Below are 23051 nucleotides of genomic sequence, written 5' to 3' on the forward strand. Positions count from 1 at the left end.
TCGGGTTAACCATGTGAGGACGACAAATTTTTCAAGTGATTGAGATGGTCCTTCGTCCTTGGTTAACACCTCTTCGTGGTGTGATGTGCCTCCATCATCCTGAAGCAATAAACTGTCCTCGATGAATGCCATCAGACGCTGATACAAGTCCCCTGGACGTTCATTAGGTTCAAGACGAATGACGGAAAAGTCTATAAAATGAGCACCAGTGGACTGGAAGCTGGAATGGAAGTGAATCATTTCACCATTTCCATCATCAACATGGAAGTTGAATTTTTTGACAATGCTATGACGTGACAGGACGGGGCAGTAATTTGAAATTTGTCCCAGCACGAGTTCCAACACATTCACTTTCTATTGGGCAGTCCGACTATCAACCTCGAGTACAGGCTCCCCATCGTCTGTGAAACTTCTGAGGGGTGAGGTCCGGGTTTTCTTCTCACAATGTGAACCAACGAGAAATGGCGCGAAATTAGGATCGAGAGAAAGGCGTCACGGAAATCAGCATCTTGATCTTCAGTTTCCTAACAGTAATGTAGGCTTTGTTTCCAATTTTCAAACAAGTTGACCGTTTCTGACTTCATGAAGCACCATTGTTTTGGAGTCCAGTGTGTGTTCGCCATAACTGCCCATGAGGTTCTACTCACAGCTCATTGACGGCTGTTTTATCCAGGTTAAGGACTGCGTAGTCCCGACACCTGTTGTGACTCACGCGTACAGTCAATGGAGGGGAAAGCTGATCGTCTTTCGATGAAAACTATGGGTTCGAGAACAGCTGCCACCGTGCCAGTTTAGGTAGTCAACCCCTATGTGTGCCATGCAATTGAACCACAAACGAGAAGCCCTTCTGTGAGGAAACAGCAGCTTTATTCGCTCCACATGGGACGAATACAACACACGGCCATAACTGAGGCCCAGGCATTGTACGAGGGGGAGGCGTAGCGAGAACACATCACTTCCCCAATAACCAGCATATATTAAAACTGGCGTAGGTCGTGGCAGTGCCTGACTACAGAGGGATTTGTCGAGGCTCAGGATGGAGCAGCTGGGATGTGTCTGTCTCACTGTCGATTAACCGATAGATTTCATTGATGCAAGCATGATGGGCCAAATGGCCTCCTCCTTTGTTGAAGGTTCTTGAGTATTCCTTGTGTTCTACCATCAACCTCATCTTGGTTGTGTAAAACGTACTTTGTGTTTGTGCATCACGATCGATGGAGAACAGGTTTAATGTCCAATTCTGTTGTCAGAGCTGCAACTCCCCAGAGACACCTGGCGTGTCAATTTCGCATCATGTCACAATGGCCATGGTGGATAGGTCGCGATAGAGCTACATTGTACCAGCGATTCTGGCGTTGTGCCCAGTGCAAGCCTTAAAACCATGACATTACATCACTGAGGAACAAACACACGCAGTCATGCAAGTTTCAACTTCGGAAGAAGAAGAATTTATTGCACATGCGCAGTCGTATATATACACAGGTATACTGGTCACAGGACAATCACAGCACCTCATATTGACTGCGAATGGTTCATTAATTATTGAGAGCACACACATATCGTATATGTCAACACCCCCACTTTCACATTATTATCTCCTTCAACTCAAATAATCATAAAAAAATAAAAATAATAATCATAAATGACGTCATGTAGTCTCAACTTCAACAACCATGGTTAGTCTCCAAACATAAACTTTGCAAATTTACTTAACTTAAATTTCAGTGCAGATTTTGTCATTACATCTGCTCTGTTGGGCAATACTCAAAACTTATTTTACCATTATTTACAGTTGATCTTACAAAGTGATACTTTATGTCAACATGCTTACATCTCTGTCTGCTTACAGGATTCTTTACCAACGCTATTGCACCTTGGTTATCCTCATAGATCTTAGGTGGTGCATACTGACACCCATCAATACTTTATAGTAGTTGAACTAGGTGCAGACACTTGTGTGGTTGCGGCTAACGCCATATATTCTGCCTCACACGTGGACAGTGCAACAGTTTGCTGCTTTTTGGTTTTCCATGAAACCCAAGGACCATTCTTATTTAAGCCAACACAATAACCGGTTGTACTGTTACGAATCTGGTAGCCGTTTGCACACAACAGCCAGAGTCCCCGCAGTTCAGTTATTTTGATAAGTATGTGTTTATAGTTCGGGTCCTGTCCCTATGTTTAATGGGTGATTAAGTGCATGTGCGCTGCGAGTTATTTTTTAGTTAGAATTAATATCCAACAACAACAACAACCTCCTTCGCTCCTGTCACCATTGGCCTTCCTCATGCGCATGCGTGCCAAGCACAGACGTGGGCGGGGCTTCCATCGCCTCAGATCGGAGCCCCGCTCCAAAAAAGGGCATGGAGTGTTTCCTCTGCCAAATGAGCGAAGAGCGAGCATCGCAAGCGCGCCCCAGCCAATGGGCAGCCAGAATGCCGAGGGAAAGAAGAATGTCTCAACTAAGCGACAAAGAAGAGAGAAGCGCCAAAACAGCCACAGAGACTCCGCCCAGAAGGGGCGTGTTTTTCCCCGCCTACCGTGACCCTCCTCCAATCATGGCTGGCCACCACGAGACCCAAAACGCCCCATCCAATTCGGAGGAGAGTCTCCAGAGAGCGAATTTCCCCCCCTCCCCCCCCCCGCGTGGGGGAGGGGAGAGGAGAACCGAGTGGTGCGGGTGGCCTGCTGGGCGCTCCTTGTCGTGGTCGTCGGTCTTCGTCCCTGGTCTTCTCCTCGGCGCTTGGTGCGAAGCTGACCGTGTCGGTTCAAGTCCCACCGTAGTGGTTTTGTGTTGGAGCGCATGGGCTGGTGGTCGGAGCGTCCGACTTCCCCGCCAAGAATCCCGGGCTCCACAGGGGCAGGTCGACAAGCCGCACGACGCGGCCAGGTACACCACGGAACTCTGTCCCCCCAGCTGAACTATCCTCCTCCCGGTGGATAAAGACCCAGAAGGGTCCATTTCTTGTGTGTGTGCGTGTGCGTGTGCGTGTGCCTGTGGGCCCAGTCTTTAAGTAGAAATGGTATAAGTGCCTTGCATCATTGTACACTTGATTATATTTGGTGTAACTCTGCTCTTTGTCTCCCTCTCCCCATTATAAATAAACCCCGTGTTAAATGTTCCAGCTCGTTGCCCATCTTTTCTAACCTTGACCCAGCATGGTGCGGGCTTGAGAAATAGGGAGGCCGATTGTGCCGTAAATTGTTCATTTGGTCTGGCAGGCTTTGGTAATCCCCGCTCGGTTACGCCGGATCCGAGTCGGTAACAGCGACTCGGATCGGACAAAGTCGGCCGAGGGTGTGGCTTCCCCGGTAGTTAGACGGTGTGGGTACTTAGGTAATTGGAATTAGACAATTAACCCTACCCCACGCCGTCGAAATATTGGTGTCCACAGTCCACTAAGGGACCTGTGACCTTCGGAGTTATCCGAAGGTTACGACCTTCAATTCCGGTGTTCAGTGGGAGACTGCCCAACTGCTCCATCTCGCGATTGTCCTTGCCACCGAACCCAGCACCACAACAGTACTAAGTCTGTCAGTTACATCAGCTGCCCAATCTGCATCACTGTATGCCCATAGCCCCAGTCCCTCATTATCACATTTCTTATAACACAACACTTTGTCAATTGTGCCTTTTAGATATCTTAGTACATGTTTCACAGGAGTCCACTGCTCTTCTGTTGGCTCACGAAAATACTGTGACAATTTACTCACTACAAAATTTAGATCGGGTCTAGTACATGTAGTTAGATAGATTAGGCGACCTACTACCTCTGTATTTTCTGGTATCACTCATTATTTCTGCACCATCAGTGTAATTCAACTTTTGTTCACAAGGTATCGCTCTAGGTTTACAATCTTGCACGTCAAACCTCTCCAGCATTTTCTCCACATTCCTCCTCTGTGACATTTACACACATTCATCACACTGGTCAAAATCAATACCAAGAAAATGTTTCAGTCTACCCAAGTCTTTCATCTGAAATTTTGCTGTGAGCATCTCTTTCACAACCTTCAGTGCTTCTTCATCAGTGGTAGCAATAACCAAGTCATCAACCCATATTATGACAATCACTTTCTCATTCTCTGTTTTCCTTGTGTAAACACAATGATCAGCTGGGTTTTGCACAAACTCATTTTCACTCAGATACTCGTGCGACATTTTGTTCCAGTTTCTGCCGGACTGTTTTAATCCGTATAGTGACTTTTGTAGCTTGTATACCAACTTTTCATTTGTACTAGATTTCACCTCATAACCCTTGGTTGTTCCATGAAAATCTCACAATCTATTGGTGCATGTAGAACTGTAGGTAGGCAGTTTTGACATCCATCTGATGTAAAATCAGGTTTTCCTGTGCTGCTTTTTTCATTAACACTAGTCAAGTTAGCAGGAGGAGAAAATGTCTCCTCATAGTCTACACCCATCTTTTGACTGTATCCTTTAGCTACATAACGTGCCTTATACTTGTCGGATCCATCAACATTGCTTTCAATTGCATATACCCATCTACCCCCCACTGCACACTTACCCTCAGGTATAAAGCTGGTCAGAGTAAATGTGTCATTTTTTTTTCTCTTAGCGTTGCATTTCCTCATCCATCGCACTGACCCATTCCTTTGAGTTAGAGGTACATTATATACATCAATCTGTAACAATAGTCTATGTTAGTTAGTGCCTGATCATCACTATCCACATCACATACATAGTCTCTTAAATACTCTAGTCTCTTCCTCACTATAGAAGGGTACCGTGTAGACTCCTGTTTGGTCTCACCAGTGTGCTTGGCTCTTAATCTCAGGCCAGTCATTGGAACCTGGCCCTGAGTACATCCTAGACCCACATCAGTATCTTGCCTGGTCTTGCTCGCCCTATTCTGCACCATGATCAACAGGCATCTTGTCAGTCTGTGTCTGCTGCTCTACCACTGTTTTGGACACAAACTTCACCAGTCTGTGCTTTTTTACCTTCCTATTGTCAGGATAGTAGACCATGTAGGCTGGGCTATTCTTGTCGTACCCGACAAAGATACCTTTCTCACACCTTGAGTCTAGCTTTCTTTTGTCTTGCTTATAGGCATAACACACTGACCCAAACTTCTGCATCCTGGACACGCAAGGCCGTCTTCCTGTCAACATTTGGTAAGGCGGCTGTTTTGTGCGATTGCTAAAACATCTGTTGCTCACTACAGCTGCTGTTTGCATTGCATAGGTCCATAACACCTTTGGCAACTCACTCTCTATAGCATACACCTCGCCATGTCGAACAGGGTTCGCCAATTTCGCTCAGCAGTGCCATTCTGGTGTGGTGAGTATGGTGCTGAGGTCTCATGTCTAATACCATTACTGCTGAGTAGTGCTTGGTAATGTTTTCCTGTGAATTCTGTACCATTATCAGACCTGATACATTTATTCTTCCCGTATGGGGCTGTGTCAGCAAGAAACGTCTCTGTTGCTTGCACTGTGTCACTCTTATGTTTTAGAAAGTACACAAACACTGCACTGGAATAATCATCAGTGAAAGATAACGCAAACCCATACCAGTCTCTGGACTCTGGGTCTATTGGTCCCGCGAGATCTGCGTGAACTCTAGAGCTGCTTTGGCTCTCGCATCAGGCTCCCTGTTCCTAGTTTGGATAAACTTTCCCTGAGTGCACACTTCACAACGTAGGGTAGACTCATCTACTTTGCCCTTGATTTTCATACCATCAACAACATTCTGTAATTTTTAATTATCGTAATGACATTGCCCAAGAATCTCATGCCATGTCTGCATATCGTAACAACCCACACATTGGTCATCACGTTCATCATTCACTGTGTGCAAGTAGCATAGCCCATTATGTTCATGAATGTGGAATTGGGTACAGTCTCTGTGCTGTAGGACGTCCTTCCCTTCCTTGAAGATCACGGTCGCTCCACTGGCAGTAGCTGCTTTCACGGAGATGTCCTGCGGGTATGAGGGGATATACAATGCCTGTCTCAGTGTTGTGTTGAGGCGTCGCCCTCTGCAGTCAATCAAGCACACCTCCGCGACCCCGTTGCTCCTTGGGCCATCAGACAACTCCACGCAGTGTGTCTCAGACTGGAACCTGTCATCAAAATTCTTGAACTTTGCTATATCCGTGATGATATGCGAAGTCGCTCCCATGTTCACCATCACACTCTGCTCGACTTTTGTAGTGAAGTCAGTCCTGTATACAGGCTAATTATTCGTGGCTTCCCTTTACCTGCATAGTTATCCCTCAGAATGTTTAGAGCTTCTTGCCCATTGTCCGTTGCTTCTCGCATTACCAGCAACAAACTTTGATCAAGAAACTGTATTAGTTCCGCATACGAATCGGCATTTTTCTCCTCATCCGCTTCCACCGCATCTTCGTCGGTCGGCTCATTTAAAATAGCGTCCTTTAACTTTTGTAACCGAAGACGGCCAAAGAATTTCGTCTCCCATAGTTATTTTCGTTGCCGTCAAAGACGAGGCAAGACCAACGGCCATTCGAACTTTCCGTCCTCCTACTCATGGTGCTAGCATGCTACTCTCACCGGAGACATGTGGTACGTTGCGATATTTCTCTCAGAGGCAAACTATCTCTGGGTAACTCTGGGCCCATAACCTGTTGATAGAGCTACATTGTACAGCGATTCTGGCATTGTACCCAGTGCTAGCTTTAAAACCACTCGTGCGTGCCCGTACGTGCGTGGTCATAAGTGCGTGGCCGTACGTGCAAAATAAAAAATAAAAAAAAATAAAAAAAAATAAAAAAAAAACATTCCAACCGCGTGCCAGAAACAACAACCACACAGGCCATTCCTTCGCTCTCGCGTGCCCGTACGTGCGTGGCCGTACGTGCAAAAAAAAAAAACCTTTCAAACAACCACACAGGCCGTTTCTTCGCTCTCGCGTGCCCGTACGTGCGTGGCCGTACGTGCAAAAAAAAAAAAAAAAAAAACCTTTCAAACAACCACACAGGCCGTTTCTTCACCCTCGTAATGCGCATAAGAAATCGAGAAATAATTATTAGAATACAGCAATTCATCACTATCCGGAAGTCCGTACGTTGTAACCCGTAATGGGGAACGAGGCTGAGGATCTCTTCCCCAACGGCCACGCCCACGCAGCAACGTGTCCTGTCATTGGTTTGGTAAATAAATGGCCGTAACTTGGGAACCACTTGTCCGATTAATATCAAGCCTTGAAAAGGCACATCCTCAGGTCCCCAGCAATATACCTGGCAAGTTTCAATTATATCGGACCAGCGGTTGTCGAGAAACAGCGGTCTCTCACACACCTGGAATTATAGATAGATGAAATTACCTCAGGGAAGAACAAACACACTCAGTCACGCAGGTTTCAACGGAGGAAGAAGAAGAAGAAGTTTTTTGCGCATGCGCAGTAGTATATATACGCACATGTATCCTGGTCACATGACAATCACAGAGCTTCATATTGGCTGGTTTCATTAATTATTGAGAGCACACCCATATTGTATGTGTCAACGCAAACACACAAAAAACAAAAATAAGTAAATAAACAATTTTTTAAAATAACATTAAAAAAACACACTCACACGCACTATAGAAGAAAACGGAGAAGATACATCATGAAAACATAGCATCAAGTGAGTCGGCCTCGACCCGGAAGTGACGTGTAAAACACGTATTTCCGGTTGTTGTAACTTCCCAACGTGAGGTCTAAATGTTGCAAACATTACACTTCATAAATAGCAAGTTTCGTGTTTGAATGATTTTTCAAATTTGTTTGACCGCCACAGGCATGCAGACGTGGATTCAGAGCGAAAAAAGTCCCGTTCAAGTACAGATTCGTTTTTCCGATTCGTGTTCAAAGTATAAAATTTGATTGAAATAAACTGTTCCTCGATCATAAACTCATGAGACGGACGTACAGACTGACGGACACACATGAACCAAATGAGGTTTGGTGAGACACACCCCGTGAGGTGATCGACAAAGCCATTCCACCAGGCCCCGCCCCTCAGCGAAATCGTTCACCCAAGCCCCGCCCCTTCGCCGACGCTGCACGTTTGTGACGTAGACAAGTGGAATTTCGCAACATAATTCCCATGGAAACGGCACACAGAGAGTTTTTGAACACGACACTTGAATGAAACAACGCGTCGACGAGTCATAATAAGTGGATAAACGTTGTAACTTCATATTCCTCTTGCTTGGCACAGCAATCTGTGTGAGGTGGAAATAACACTTTCCCGAAAGCCGAAGCCGTGATGGTGCGTTGAGTGTGGGGTCGGCGGGTAACACCTGCCGGAGGGAGCAGGTATTCGCGTGGCCACGATGAAGTAAGTATCTCTGCAGTATTTATATCGGCGAGTAAGAGATGTTCGGCGAACTGATTAGATTTTGGTGAAATATCCCGATCCAGATCCGGATCTGACAAATATAATTTTTAGATCGTCATGGAGGATCTCCAAGTCTTACTCACGTTGTTGTTCTTGTGGACTTTTTTGTTTCACAACCTACAGTTTTCATCGAAACTTCCTGAAACTTGGCGTATATATCTAAAAATACCCTGCGCAGACAGTAACCATCTCCGATTTTGGAAATTCCTCCTATAAAAAAAAGTTATAACGTCAAAATATCTCTGCTAATGGAAATCGCCTAAAAAATTATCTCCGAAACTAGGCAAGCTTTTTGAATTCTGTTTGCGGGAATCGAACAGGGCATTAGCAGAGATGAACTGGAGGGGGAGCACTCGGTGGAGTGCAAAACATCCGCCGCCAATACTGCTGGGTCACTTAAGTGAACCTGATATCCTATTCATTGTAGGTCAAAACGGATCAGGCTCTACTGAACCACGATTGAATAAACTAAACTAGATCGACGCGCATGTAGAAATGGCCAAAAAATAAAATCGAAATTTTTTTGAAAAAAAAGTTGCAAAATTTCTAAAAAAAACTTTTCTCTAACAAATTTTTTTTATGTTTGGAAATCATTTAAAACATGTCGAAATGAAAAAAAAATTCAAATATTTTATCAAAATGGCCGCCATAGCGGCCATATTGGACTTTGGACCAAGTCCAAAATCTAGTGGCATGATCCTTGGACCATACCTAATCCCCCCACCAAGTTTCGTCGAAATCCGTTGAGGAGTTTTTCCGTAATACTGTTCACAAACAAACAAACAAACAAACAGAAAGGGGTGAGAACAGTAACCTCCGTCCATCTTTGATGGCGGAGGTTAATTACCGCACATATGATACATCACTATGACGTCATATCAATTTTTATGACGTCATTCCTATTTTTTGACATTTTTGTTTCACAACCCAGAGTTTTCATCGGATCTTCGTGAAACGTGCCATGTATATACAGAAAGCCCACGTGCAGGCAGTAACCATCTCTGATCTTGGAAATTCTTCCTAAAAAAAGTTGACGTCATAATATCGCCGCTAATGGAAATCGCCGATACAATTATCTCCGAAACTAGGCAAGCTGTTCGAATTTTGTTTGCGGGAATCAAGCCGGGCATTAGCACAGATAATTTATCGCAAACCTGATACATCACAATGACGTCATATTCGTTTTTATGACGTCATCATTAAGAGGACGAGGATCTTAGCTCATTTGAGCTTGTTTTAAATGATTCTTCACCATTGAGAAATAAGGCCAAAAATGATATGTAGCACGATATCTCATAAAGTTGTGGATGGATTCGGATGAAACTTGGTGGACATAGGTGTGTGGCAAGGACGAATTGATTCGATTTTGGTGAAGGTCCGAATCTGGATCTGAATACGACAATTATTTAAGTTTTTTTCAGTGATTCTTCACCATTGAGAGATAGTGCAAAAAACGATATACAGAGACATGGCAGAAGTAAATAGACACCTTAAATTTGTAAACTTCATCTGTATAACGCAGTTTTACTCAGTGGTTCGTACTAATTTTTGACTACTTCTTTGCAGAAACGAGTTTCTGGGTTTTACATGACAATTAACTCTGCCTCGAACCCAGGGAGCACACAAACTTTCCGATTTTCAAACAGGACGAATTGTTGGCCATTTGGAAGGTGGACATCAGAGAGCTCAGAACCTTGGCATTCCGCTTACTACGGTCAATCGGGTGATTGTGGAATTCACTAGCGAAGGCAAGGAATCCACAGCTTTCCGTTCTGGTCCATCTGGACCCTCAGAAAGGTGTCTTCGAGCTGTCAAGCGGTCGATAGAGAAAACTGCCCGTTGCAAGGCAGCAGATGTTGCAGATGAGGTCCAAGTTTGCTCAACAACCGCCGTGTAGTACCTTCATCAACTGGGCTGCTATGGGAGAGCAGCCAGGAGAAAACCTCTTCTTAGACCAGCCAACATTCAAAGGAATAAGAAGTGGGCTGATGAGATGGCTAACAGACCCTTGGAGTTTTGGCAAACTCTCCTTTTTTCAGATGAGTCCCAATTTACTCAATTTTCTGACAGTGGACACGTATGGGTCTGGAGACTTCCCAGTGAAGAGTTCTCTTTGAACCAATTGCAACCAACTGTCGAACACGGTGGTTTTTCAGTGATGGTGTGGGGAGCAATCTGGAGCACTGGTTGGTCAGAGCTTGTGGAGTGTGCTGGCAACATCAGCACTACGACACACATTTAAATCCTTGAGGATGGACGTCTCCCAGTCTTCTCCACTGGTGAGATGGTCAAAAACACCACTCTGTTCATGGAAGATGGAGCTCCATGCCACACTGCAAAAAAGACCGAAGAATGTCAGGACAGAAATGGGATCAAGTGACTTCCACGGCCAAGTCAGTGTCTTGACGAGAATCCCCTTGAACACCTCTGGGCCATATTGGATCAACCTGTGTGGAAAAAGTCCAGGAAACCAACATCATGGGCGTGAAGCCTGGGCAGAAATCCCACAAGAGAAAATTTCAGAACTCTTTAGTTCAATGCCTGAAAGAGTGAAAGCATTGAAATCTGCAAATGGCAAGTCTACCAAATACTAGTGTACGTATTAAAATGGATCAAATGTAATTTAAATGTTCAATAAAGAATTTCTTTAAAAATCACAGGGTCCATCCACTTCTGTCATGTCTCTGTAGTACTGTGGAGCATGATATTTCAAAAATGTATTGGGCCCGATATGTTCTCGTGGATCAGCCATTACATGGTGGAGGTACGCGCTCCCCCGAGTTCCCTTCTAGTTTTTTGCAGTGATCATGAGTGACGTGGAGGAGTTTGTACATACATCACATTCAAGATAAATATATTCAGGTCAGGTATGGGAGCATGTGCCAGAACAGCGCGTCGCTGCGTCCACTTTCCGCCGGTACTCCAGGGGCCTTCGTCTGGCCATCCCCCAGGCAGATGCCAGGCCCATCCCCATCTCCTTGAGATGATGGTCAACCTGCTGCAACCATGAGGCACGTGGTCGGCCCACTGGCCTCCTTCACTCATGAGACTCCCTCGCTGAGAGAATCTGGTGAGCAGGATCAGCATCAGGAAAACGAGCCACATGTCCATACAGCCGCAACTGACGCTCACGGACTATGGAGGTAACAAATCTCATCCGAGTCTCTCTCAGCAACCGCTCGTTGGACACAAAATCCGACCAGCGATAGCCAAGGATTCTCCGAAGACACCTGGTACCAAAGGAATTAAGTCTCCGTCTCAGATCCTTGGTCAGAGTCCAAGTCTCGCACCCATAGAGCAAGACTGGAAGTACCAAGGACCTGAAGACTCGGACTTTCGTCCTCCCGCAGAGGTACCGGCAGCGCCACACCCCATGATCCAGTGAATCCATGACTCCCCAGGCCCGACCCAGACGTCTATTGACCTCTGACTCGCAGCCAGCAGAGACATGAATATCACTGCCAAGGTAAGTGAATCTCTCCACGACCTCAACATCCTCACCACAAACAGACACAGACAGGACAGCAGCATCCAAGATGTCACCGAAAGCCTGGATCTTAGTTTTGACCCAAGAAACCCGTCAAAGCGACCAGACCAATAGTAGGTGTAACCACCCACCATTATCTCGCCGCAATCCGGTCTCCGAACCTCAGAGAGAGCTGCAATCCCGATGTCCAAACGCTTGAGCTCAGATGATAACAGAGACAGGTGATCATCCCACAATCTGACCCAGGGATGTTACCCCGTGGTTTCCCTCCTATCAAAGATTGGGGGTCCCGAAGGCTTTGCCCCAATCCCGTCATCCGGTGAGCTGCCCTGCGAAGGGAAGCTGCACAGGAGGTACTCCCACGGAGTGGGTTTTCAGATTTTTTTGCGTTTTTGCGTTTTGCGGAATCAAGCGTTTTACGGTGGCCGGAGTGCAAATCCTGCCACCAACCTCCTAATAAGAAGTGACCCAACTGCAGGAGGACGTCTGCAGACACAGTTGGGCACTAGATATGGATGGCCGTTGGCTCACAAGGAGCTCCTCCGCCCTTTGACAGGTTTTGTTTTTAATCCTGCTGGGTGTCCATATCCAAACACCCTCCTCACCAGAAAACCTGATGGGGGAGACGGTTTAGTCGCCAACAACCCGACCATGGAACAGGTTAGTACAGGTTTACATGGTACCTGTAGCAGGTCACAGATCTAACCTGACCTGACCTTATATATATATATATATATATATATATATATATATATATATATATATATATATATATATATATATATATATATATATATATATTATCATCAGATCATTTACACAAATTACAAGGACATTAATAATTGATGAAGAAAAACATATCTGCTACTACTACTACTTCTACTACTATTATTACCACTGCTACTACTACTCTAACAGCCCCGATTATTTCTACATTCCTGTGGGTTCAGCCAGGAAACGTTTTTGGTCCAAGTCTTTCACGAACCGGCTGGCGAGGCCTGACATTCGATTGGAGGTGCAGGAATCTGTAATTTGTTGATGGTGCCGGTGATAATCCACATACTCTTCGCAAAGACATGAGGGTTCTTTAACATTCACCGACAACTATCGCAGGTGTGGTTTAACGTCCATCACCCTGCCTACGAGCCACCAGGATGACAGTTTATAGCTGGGCGAGACTCAAACCCAGGTGAGATAGCTCACTGGTGAGTGGGCATACTTCAAGCTATCCTGCTTTCCCGAACAGAGAAACACATATTATGTTGGATGGGATTCGAACCGAGGTACTCTGCATCATAAGCTGGAGATTCAGATGGGAATAAACACTTCCTCGATTGCTGACACATTGAACTGTTGTGTGTGCTTCGACGTTGTCTGTGGGTAAAGCATTCGATTTCAGTGTAACATGAAAAATTTGTAAATGAGTAAAAATTAACCTATTTGACCCTTGCCAGAGACAATTTGGGACAATGTGACTGTGTTTGATTTGGAACATGTGTGACTGACTGATTTCCTTACATGTCTTTCCAAGAGTACATTTTGGGATGTAAACATTACGTGCTGCTTCTCTCATGCCAAGCGTTTTTTGTATCTTGTGCTTCTGCATCCGCACCTTAACCAACATTCAATTGGCTTGTTATTGTCACCTACCCAACTCATCCACCCAGTTATTGGCTTGTTATTGTCACCTACACAACTCATCCACCCAGTTATTGGCTTGTTATTGTCACCTACACAACTCATCCACCCAGTTATTGGCTTGTTATTGTCACCTACCCAACTCATCCACCCAGTTATTGGCTTGTTATTGTCACCTACACAACTCATCCACCCAGTTATTGGCTTGTTATTGTCACCTACCCAACTCATCCACCCAGTTATTGGCTTGTTATTGTCACCTACCCAACTCATCCACCCAGTTATTGGCTTGTTATTGTCACCTACACAACTCATCCACCCAGTTATTGGCTTGTTATTGTCACCTACCCAACTCATCCACCCAGTTATTGGCTTGTTATTGTCACCTACACAACTCATCCACCCAGTTATTGGCTTGTTATTGTCACCTACCCAACTCATCCACCCAGTTATTGGCTTGTTATTGTCACCTACCCAACTCATCCACCCAGTTATTGGCTTGTTATTGTCACCTACCCAACTCATCCACCCAGTTATTGGCTTGTTATTGTCACCTACACAACTCATCCACCCAGTTATTGGCTTGTTATTGTCACCTACCCAACTCATCCACCCAGTTATTGGCTTGTTATTGTCACCTACACAACTCATCCACCCAGTTATTGGCTTGTTATTGTCACCTACCCAACTCATCCACCCAGTTATTGGCTTGTTATTGTCACCTACCCAACTCATCCACCCAGTTATTGGCTTGTTATTGTCACCTACCCAACTCATCCACCCAGTTATTGGCTTATTCCATCCACAAAGTTTTGAAATATCGTCCAATATAATATCGTTTTTGGTCCTATCTCTCTCGAGTGAAGAATCATCTATCTATAATTCCAGCAATCTCTGTGTCCTGTCTGTCTGTCTGTCTGTCTGTCTTTGTCTGCGACCGCCGTTTCTCGACGACCGCTGGTCCGATCTGATTGAAACTTGCCAGGAATATTGCTGGGGACCTGCGGATGTGCCTTTTCGAGGTTTGAGATGAATCGGACGAGCGGTTCCCAAGTTACGGCCATTTATCTGTCGACCAATGACAAGACACGGTGCTATGACGTCTCTAATGACGTCACAATTAATATTTATTTATTTATTTATTGGGTTTTTTGCACAATTGACGTCACAATTCTTCTTCTTCGTTTGGTATGACGTCACAATCGATGCTGGGGACCTGAGTATGTGCCTTTTAAAGGTTTGATATCGTTCTTTATCCGTTTCAGCTGTTTCCCAAGGTTTGAAAGCTGTTTTCTCCCAAGGTTCGAATTAATTGTTGTGCTTGGTAGACATTTGTGAATACATTTACAGAGAGGGGGGCAAGAGAGGGGGCATCACAATGCAAGAGAGGAGGAGAGAGGAGGAGGCGAGAGATGGGAACGGGAGAGGGGGGGATGAGAGTGAGGGGAGAGAGGAAGGGCGAGACTAGGGGGGAGAGAGAGGGGGCGAGACTAGGGGGGAGAGAGAGGGGGCGAGAGAGGGCTGCACATACTGGCATGCACCTACGGGCCCGCACTAGTTTTTAAAAATTACAGTAATTGGGTCCGGATCTTCATCAAAATCTGATCAATTTGTCCTTATCACATACCCAACCTGTACGCCAAGTTTCGTCCAAATCCGTCCATAACTTTTTGAGATATCCTGCTCACAGACAAACAGACAGACAAACAAGAAAAATGTCATGCATAACATGATACTTGCGAAATACAAATAAACAACAGTTGCCATGAAAAGAGCAATTTTGAAAATTTGACTTATCAAGTATTTTACATGATTGATTTTTATACATTACAAATTTGGTTGATACAGTCTCTAATCGTGTCACAGAAGGTGTTTGAAGGTGTTCCAGATGGCCTTGACCTTGACGTTCATCTAATTTTGACCACATTGTCCTTACATCTACAATACATACGTACAAATAAGTTGTGCAAGTTTCGATTTTATATTTTGAAAAATTATTGATGTACGGGAATAATAAATTCACAAAAAGTCCCATTTCGGTTGTCATGGAAACCGTTCCGCCACATGGAAATACTGGAACCAAAATGAAGGAAAAGCAACTCTCCACGTACCGTGTTTGGGTCTGTTCTTCAAAATAAAAGGAAAAGTAATTATGTATGTGATGTATACGTAAGGACATGTATGTATGTCGTATTTATGTATGCGGAGCGTAAGGCCTGAGGCCTACCAATCTGTGACGCAATGGCGGCACATGATTTTATTGGGGTGGAGCCAGGCCAGCTGTCCAGCCAATGGGTGTAAAGCAGTGAGGGAGAGTCAGGCGGCTGAACAATGACCCATGTATAATGTGATATTTTACAAGTTTAAAAAAGGGCATAAATCTGAAAAATTGACGAAACGCCCTGAAACTCGAACTTGTTCTGTAAGTTATCGTAATAAAGGCATGTACCAAGTTTCAGTTGAATATGTTAAAGGGTATGGAAAAAAAAAAGTCAGAAAAATCATCGGTTGGACAGACGGACAGACGGAGAGTAAACCTATAGTCCCATCCGGTGAAACCAGTAAGGGACAACCAACAAACCAGACCAACCAACATACTTGTGAATCTTCTCCGCAAGTAACAAACAAGGTTGAATACATAACCTGCGTCCACCTTCGGTATACGGAGGTAAAGATGTATTATGTTCTTCGATTGTTGATTCATGCATTTGTATTGCAGAAAGCATGGCTGCAATGTCAAAAACACCTGTATCTGCAAAGGCACCAACGAACCAGTCTTGGAAACAGAATACATGGAGAAATATGTCAAACATAACGGGACCAAACCCCGCTCTCCGATCAAACACACGCAGGAATTAAACGTCTCCGGAGGCCCAATGGACCTGGTTACCAGCTACAGGTAGGCAATGATGTCTGAAGAAGACCCATCACCATTCCATTTGGAGTTCAATCGTTATTACATACTTTGAAAAACATTTTTCATAAATGTTGCATGTTTGTGCTTTGGAGATGAGAAAGTCTGAGCACCTATTTGATCAGGCCAAAAATAAACAATTCCAATTTCATTACTCACAATAATTTTTGAGAAGCCCGGTGTTGGCTTAGCGGTTAAGGTGGTTGGCTTATGATCTTAGGGTCTTGAGTTTGAGCCCCTGTTGTGCCGTTAAAACGACACCGGGTGAGTTGACTCAGCCTGTCATCCTTCTGAGGTTGGTAAAATGAGTACCAGCCTACTGGAAACAGAGGGAACTGCATAAGTGGCACAGCTGTGCTCCCAGCAGTGATGCAACCAGCAGGCACAGGGTGCATATGAAATGATTAATTTATAAGGGGATCCCCAACCTGGGTTCGAATCTCTGCTCAACTATAAACTGGCACTCCTGTGTTTCATGTGCGGAGCAATGCATCAATGTGTGTGCCATCTATTGGAAGGACGTTAAGCTCTAGGACCCGTCTGCCAGCAGTTGATATTAGTGGATGTTGAACATCCCTTGGTATGTTTTGTACAGGGTGGCGAGTTATAGTCGTCACACTGACCAAGTTACAAATTCCCATGCGAATGCGCAGAGATACTGCTTCAGCCACAAAGTTGTCCCTCATTGATGATACAACTTTTGATCTGGTGTACCATACTCTGGTCGAGAGGTGGTGGTGCTGCCGAAGCATTTTCTTGGTAAGGGCTAATACTGGGTGATTTACCGTTGGTTTCCCAGCAGTAGTTGCGGCAGGGATTTGGAATTTGTTCAGGGTTCCAGCGATAACCCACCTACTCTTCGCAAAGGACACCGTGGAATCTTTCACGTCCACCAACAAATGCTGGCAGACGGGCCCGCTCTGTTTAACGTCCATCCGAGGGACGGCACATCCATTGATGAATCACCTTGCCTGTGAAACACCAGAATGACAGTTAATAGCTGGGTCAAGACCTCTAGGCCATCCTGCCGACCCTTTTCGACATTACATCTAAACATTAATGATGCATATTTTACTCGAGAAAGCACCACCCCGTGATACACCTCATTGTTCTGGAATTAAAAAAAGATTTAAACTGCTTTTCCAAAGGGGCAGTTTCATTCCAGATTTTTGTAAATGACCTTTTTTGATCTACACTGCAGGTCCAACTTTGTGCCACACAAAGTGCAGGCACATATTGTCCGTGCCCCCCAGGTGTACAAACCTCCAGTAGCAAAGTTCGACGGACTCTCAACGTACAGTCGTGAATTTTCCAGGTGGCCCACACAGGCCCTGCGTCCAGAAATGCATCCTACTGATCAATTACAGATCTCAAAGGCAAATATGGTCACACGAACAACTTACACAGGTGGGATACCGACTTATGTTTGCGTCATCATCACACAAGTTTTGTTTTGAAAGATGTTTGTTCGACCTTGAAGTTTGTGGTTATAACCTGGAGAGGTTTCTGTACTTTAGCAAGGAGACAGATTATTGGAAGTGACACGTGTTTGGTCTCGAGCGGAATCCAATCTGAATTATTATTATTATTATTATTATTATTATTATTATTATTATTTTTATTGTCTTTATAGTTTAGTAACAGCAAAGGGCAGCTGCATTTGTGGAGCATGTTGCCCTCCCAAGGAAGCAAAAATTCAGCCTGCTTGTTGCATCATTGCTGAGGCGTGGCCCTGCAGGTTATATTATTGAAATTTAGCCGAGGTTCTGGCATTCAATGACATACTGTGGGATCTTAAACATCTTCAAGGGTATTCCGGCAGACATGTCAACTGCCTTAACGTCCTCTCTGAACGACGGCACAATCATTGATGCAACTATGAAGCATCAGGATGAAAGTACGTAGTCAAGCCGGGGAATCAAACCCAAGAAAAGGCAGTGCAAAGGCTACTGTGCCTCTTGTTAATTATGTTGTTAACTCCTCATACCACTGTGTGAATCCACCTACATACACCGAGATTACAACCACCATGAAGTGGTTCAGGGTGGAAGATACTGTATGTGCTGTATATGCTGTGTGTGTATGTATATATATATATATATATATATATATATATATATATATATATATATATATATATATATATATATATATATATATATATATATATATATATATATATATATATATAGTTGCGGTTCTGTAAAACCGTATGTCTCCAAGGCAATTGCATGCAACATACAGCAATCCCAAGGCAGTTATTTCAATAGTATGTGTCTTATTTGGTCCCTTCCAGATATGTAGTGGGTAAAAAGGGTAAAGATGCATTGCAGTCTCTTATATCTTCTTAACCTTTACTTTTTTCCTTGCTACTGCAGTATATGTGTTGAATGACGTCATAACGTAGCGGGGAGGCTGCGGATGCACATAATAAACGGGTCCTGCTCTGGCGTCATTCCACGGAGTGGTGTCCTTCACTCGGGCCGGCTCCTTTACTGAAGCACGGACGTGAAGGCGTTTGTTCAGTATATAACAGCTACACCTCTTTGTTTTCCATGAAATTTGCAAGCAAGCACTCACACCATTCAATAGAATTAAGAAGACACTGAGCGTGCGTCTCCAGTACGTTCACATTGCGAGTGCGTCCCTTGTGCTCAAGTTGCGAGCGTCCACGGCTCTCGGGCATTTGCGTGCCAATTTTCATTCAAACTGCACACCAATTCCCAACCACCATTTCATTTCAGACATTCATTTCACTCAAAAACCATACCACGCTCACCACAACCACTTCATGCAACTGGTAAAAATACCCCCACAACAACTCACGTTGACACGTGACCTTTATTCATCAATCTCACTACGGATGCCACATGGCAATTATCACTCGCTACAAATGCCACATGGCCACCACCTCTCACTACAAATGTCACAACAAGAGCGCCCTGTTCTTCAACTGCCACAACTGCCCCCATTGTCGTCAAACTCGCACCGTAGCCTCAAGGGACCCGGGGGAGACGTGGGTCGGGCTATTTCAAGGCATAACACGAGGCACGAACGTGCTCTGTGGCTCATGAAGGGACCTGCGGGTAGCGCAGGGATTTCTCCACAATTCCACGTTGGAATGAAGACAGCGCACTTTCGGGGCTGGAGAGCGCATCTGAAGACCACGGCCCCATATTAAACTCAGAGCTCCGATGCACGACGAGGTCAGTGAGCAACTGACCCATTTTTCACCTTCGAGGTCTGGCGGGGTGTGGCTATGACCACCCTGGTCCAATAGGGGAGCGTGATTTCGTCTACAGCTCGTTTCAATCCGATTCTCGGCCACTCCCCTCGTCCGGGCCATAAAATTAGCAGAGCGAAACAGATCAAAGTCCTTTTTCACCCTTTTCATTGGTGCATCACTGCTGCTGTTCATCCTTTCGTCCATTTGCTCACTCATCATGGTCAGGACTGTCGGTGGTGCTGCAGAGGGAACCACAGAGCCAGACGAGAATCACACTCCCACACTCTAGACACACCCAGTATTCCTCGCACCTACTTTTTCCAAAGTGTTCTGGGCCGTATTGGCCTGCCGACTGCACTAGGTATTGAGAGGTTGTTTACACTCATCTGCTTCTTTCTCTCTGGGCTGTCTATAATTTTCCTCGTGTGTGTGATGGTGCCTGTCATAGTGTAAGTTGTCAAGACTGCATAAGATCTAATGGGGTAACTCTGCTCCGTGTCTCATTTTGTAATATTGTTTGTCTTTTTCCACACTTCACAAATTCCTTGCTTTCCCTGCTGTACATTGTAATAAATCCCATTTACTGTGCCACATAACTTTCCTCGCATTACGACTTTAATAAATGTGCTGTTTGGAAATGTTCCCAGCTCGTTTTTGTCTTTTCCTTCATTGGTCCAGCATGGCCCAATTTCATGGAAAAGAAAGACTAGCTTAGCCAGAACGTTATTCCCCAAAGATTTGTTTCGTAGCCGATATATACTTGGCAGTTCCGCTCAACTGCACTTGATCTGGTAGATAATCTGGTTAACACAAATACGTACCAAGGGTGCATTCCCCGGTAAGGTGGTCACGTGACCCTCGGTAAACGGTTTGTTAGACGGAGGACCCTAAGTTACTGGTCGAGTTATTGGCGTTCGCATTTAGCGACCCACTGCAACACGAAGTTATTCGTGTGCGACGGCCTGCAATTCCAGTGAGTCCAGAGAGGAACCCAAGACAGTCCCTCCCTCGTGGTTTCCCTCGCGATTGCCGGCCCGCAACAATATCAAAGAATTGCGCCAAGATAGGTGTCATTAGCCTGTTAAGGAGACACTGATGATCCATTAATCAGTGTACTTGGCACAGCAGGCAAACAATTCATCTGAAATAGAAACACAGACATAGAAGTTGATGAAATTATAAATGTTTGTCTCATTTTAAAGGTGTTAACTCTGTTGCAGATGATTTCAAGAAATGGCTGATCAGCAAGAACGAGTCGACTAAAATTGAATGTCGCTATGTGCCACCCAGCTCAAAGTTTGGAAATCTTACCACATACCAGAGTGAATTCATTCCTAAGTGCATCGCTCCTCAACAAATCTGTCGCCCTTGTCCAGCTCTGAAGATTTTTAATGGCAAGTTTGATGGACAAACAGTATATAAGCTGACCTATGCTCCAAAAATAGTTGAACCATGGCCTCGCCGTGAGCCAGCACGCTATGAACCGAGCAGTAAACCCCTGGATGGCCTAAGTGTATACCGGAGAGATTACACAGGCCAGGTTGGGAAACCAGTGCAAAGTTTCAAACCAAAACCACAGATAGCAACCATTGGTGCCCCCTTTGAAGGGATTTCTGAGATGCGTGAGAAATTCCAAAGATAGCCAATACCCAAGCGTGAAGTACGTCCGACGAAACAATACAGGCCTCCAACTGACACCATGGACTTCAACTCAACATATAAGATGAACTTTGGTCCTTACAAGACTCAGGCTCGAGTCCCCAGCATGCCAAAATTTCCAACCTTACAAATAGGAAAAGGGCCTTTCAAGGGTCAGAGCACATACAAACATGACCTACAAGTGGCCATTCAGCTGACGTGACCCACTGCAGCAGTGTCAGAAGTTTCAACCTCCTGGAGGAAAAGTGGAAAAACCCTGACCACCGTCAGACAGCATTTTGTACCACACCCCCTCGTGAAGACCCAGAATTTGAAGCCACCAAATGTTGTCCTCAATAGTGAAATACCTTATGGTGGAACAATTACTTACAAAAAGGAATTCACCATGAAACACAAGGAAGTTTGCCTGGCAATGTACCCAGATCCACCAAGCTATGTTTACCATTCGGAAGATCCTCAGGGCCACCGTAAGTATCACTTAGTTTCCAACGAGGCGGCCAAAAACCACCATCTGCCTTCTGACATCACATCATCATCTCAGGAACATCATTTGAGACCCTTAATAATCATAACTTTACATTCACCATCTGGTGTTATGTTCAATCTTAAACAGATGGCAATTTGAAATGATATTTGTCACCCTGTAAATGAGTCTGAGTTTTGAAATGCCAGCTCGATTGGCTTACGCAAAGCAATCCATATGGAAACTTGTCTAGAAGTAAATCGTTTTTTTTTTTTTTATAACAGGTATTTTTTATGTTTTACGAAATGCACGGTCACATTAAAAACAAAATCTCACAAATTGGATTGCAATAATACTATAACAGAAATTCGAAAACGTTAAAATGTTTTAAATGATGGTGATTGCGCACAATCTTGAACACTGTAACAGGAGTTGATCATGATTCCTTGCCTATTATAGAACATGATGACACGTTAGCACTTTCGATCTGCACTGGTGGAGATAGATAGTCCTTTGATTTATCGGTATGAACAGGTTGATGTGCAAAAAAGAAAAAGAAAAATCAATGAATTCCACATTGTGGAAGTGCTGCACAACTGTGTTGAATTACACAGCATGTAGTGTGTTCAAACATATCCCAAGAAACAGCACCTTTTTGTGCACAGAGTCAAAGCTCATGGAAGACTGCAGAACGGATCAGGCTGCAACAGAACAAGATGAACAGTAGAGGGAGGGGGGAAACAGCAACAGCAGAGTGGAAGGCCAAAATGGAGGGAGAGTACTTGGACAAACAGTTGGTGTGGGTATGAATGAGGGGCAGGGGAGAATGCATACGGTGGACAAGATGGATACAGAAAGAAACTCTTCGGAACGAAAAACTGGAAATTTGGAAGGAGGAGGGGTTGGGGTGAGGTGGAAGGTGGTTAAGGAGGGTGGAAAAGATAATGGTTTTGGATTGGTGATGATCTGAGATAGTGGTGACCAGCTGTCTTGAAGCCCTGGAGTAAGGAATGACATTGAAGAGAATGTGGACGTTGGTTCCACAGATGGGAAAAAGGGGATCGAATGAGTGGAGGTGAGCAGTGATCCTGGATTTAGGTAGCTTCGCTAGAATGGGGTTGATGGTGGACCATGTGAGCCCTGCAGAAACCTTGAGGGTCTTAAAAAATAGAAATTAAATAATCCTCATATCCAGATCTTTACCAAAATCGAATCAATTCTTTGTTGTCACACACCCAACTTGTCCTCAAAGTTTCATCCTAATCCATCTACAACTTTTTGAGATATCGTAT

At 44.6% G+C, this 23051-nt stretch overlaps 1 pseudogene across 1 annotated transcript; it reads left to right on the forward strand.

Annotated features, from left to right (window-relative positions):
• Positions 1–8026: 8026 nt before the first annotated feature.
• On the forward strand, positions 8027–23051 carry LOC147016745 (stabilizer of axonemal microtubules 2-like; annotated as a pseudogene). Its single transcript, XR_015049161.1, has 4 exons — positions 8027–8312; positions 16217–16396; positions 17613–17818; positions 20858–23051. The product of XR_015049161.1 is annotated as a stabilizer of axonemal microtubules 2-like (transcript).

Source organism: Eptatretus burgeri, chromosome 11 (genome assembly GCF_056783735.1).
Source record: "Eptatretus burgeri isolate ZD-2024b chromosome 11, Ebu_testis_v1, whole genome shotgun sequence".
NCBI classification, from domain to species: Eukaryota; Metazoa; Chordata; class Myxini; order Myxiniformes; family Myxinidae; genus Eptatretus; species Eptatretus burgeri.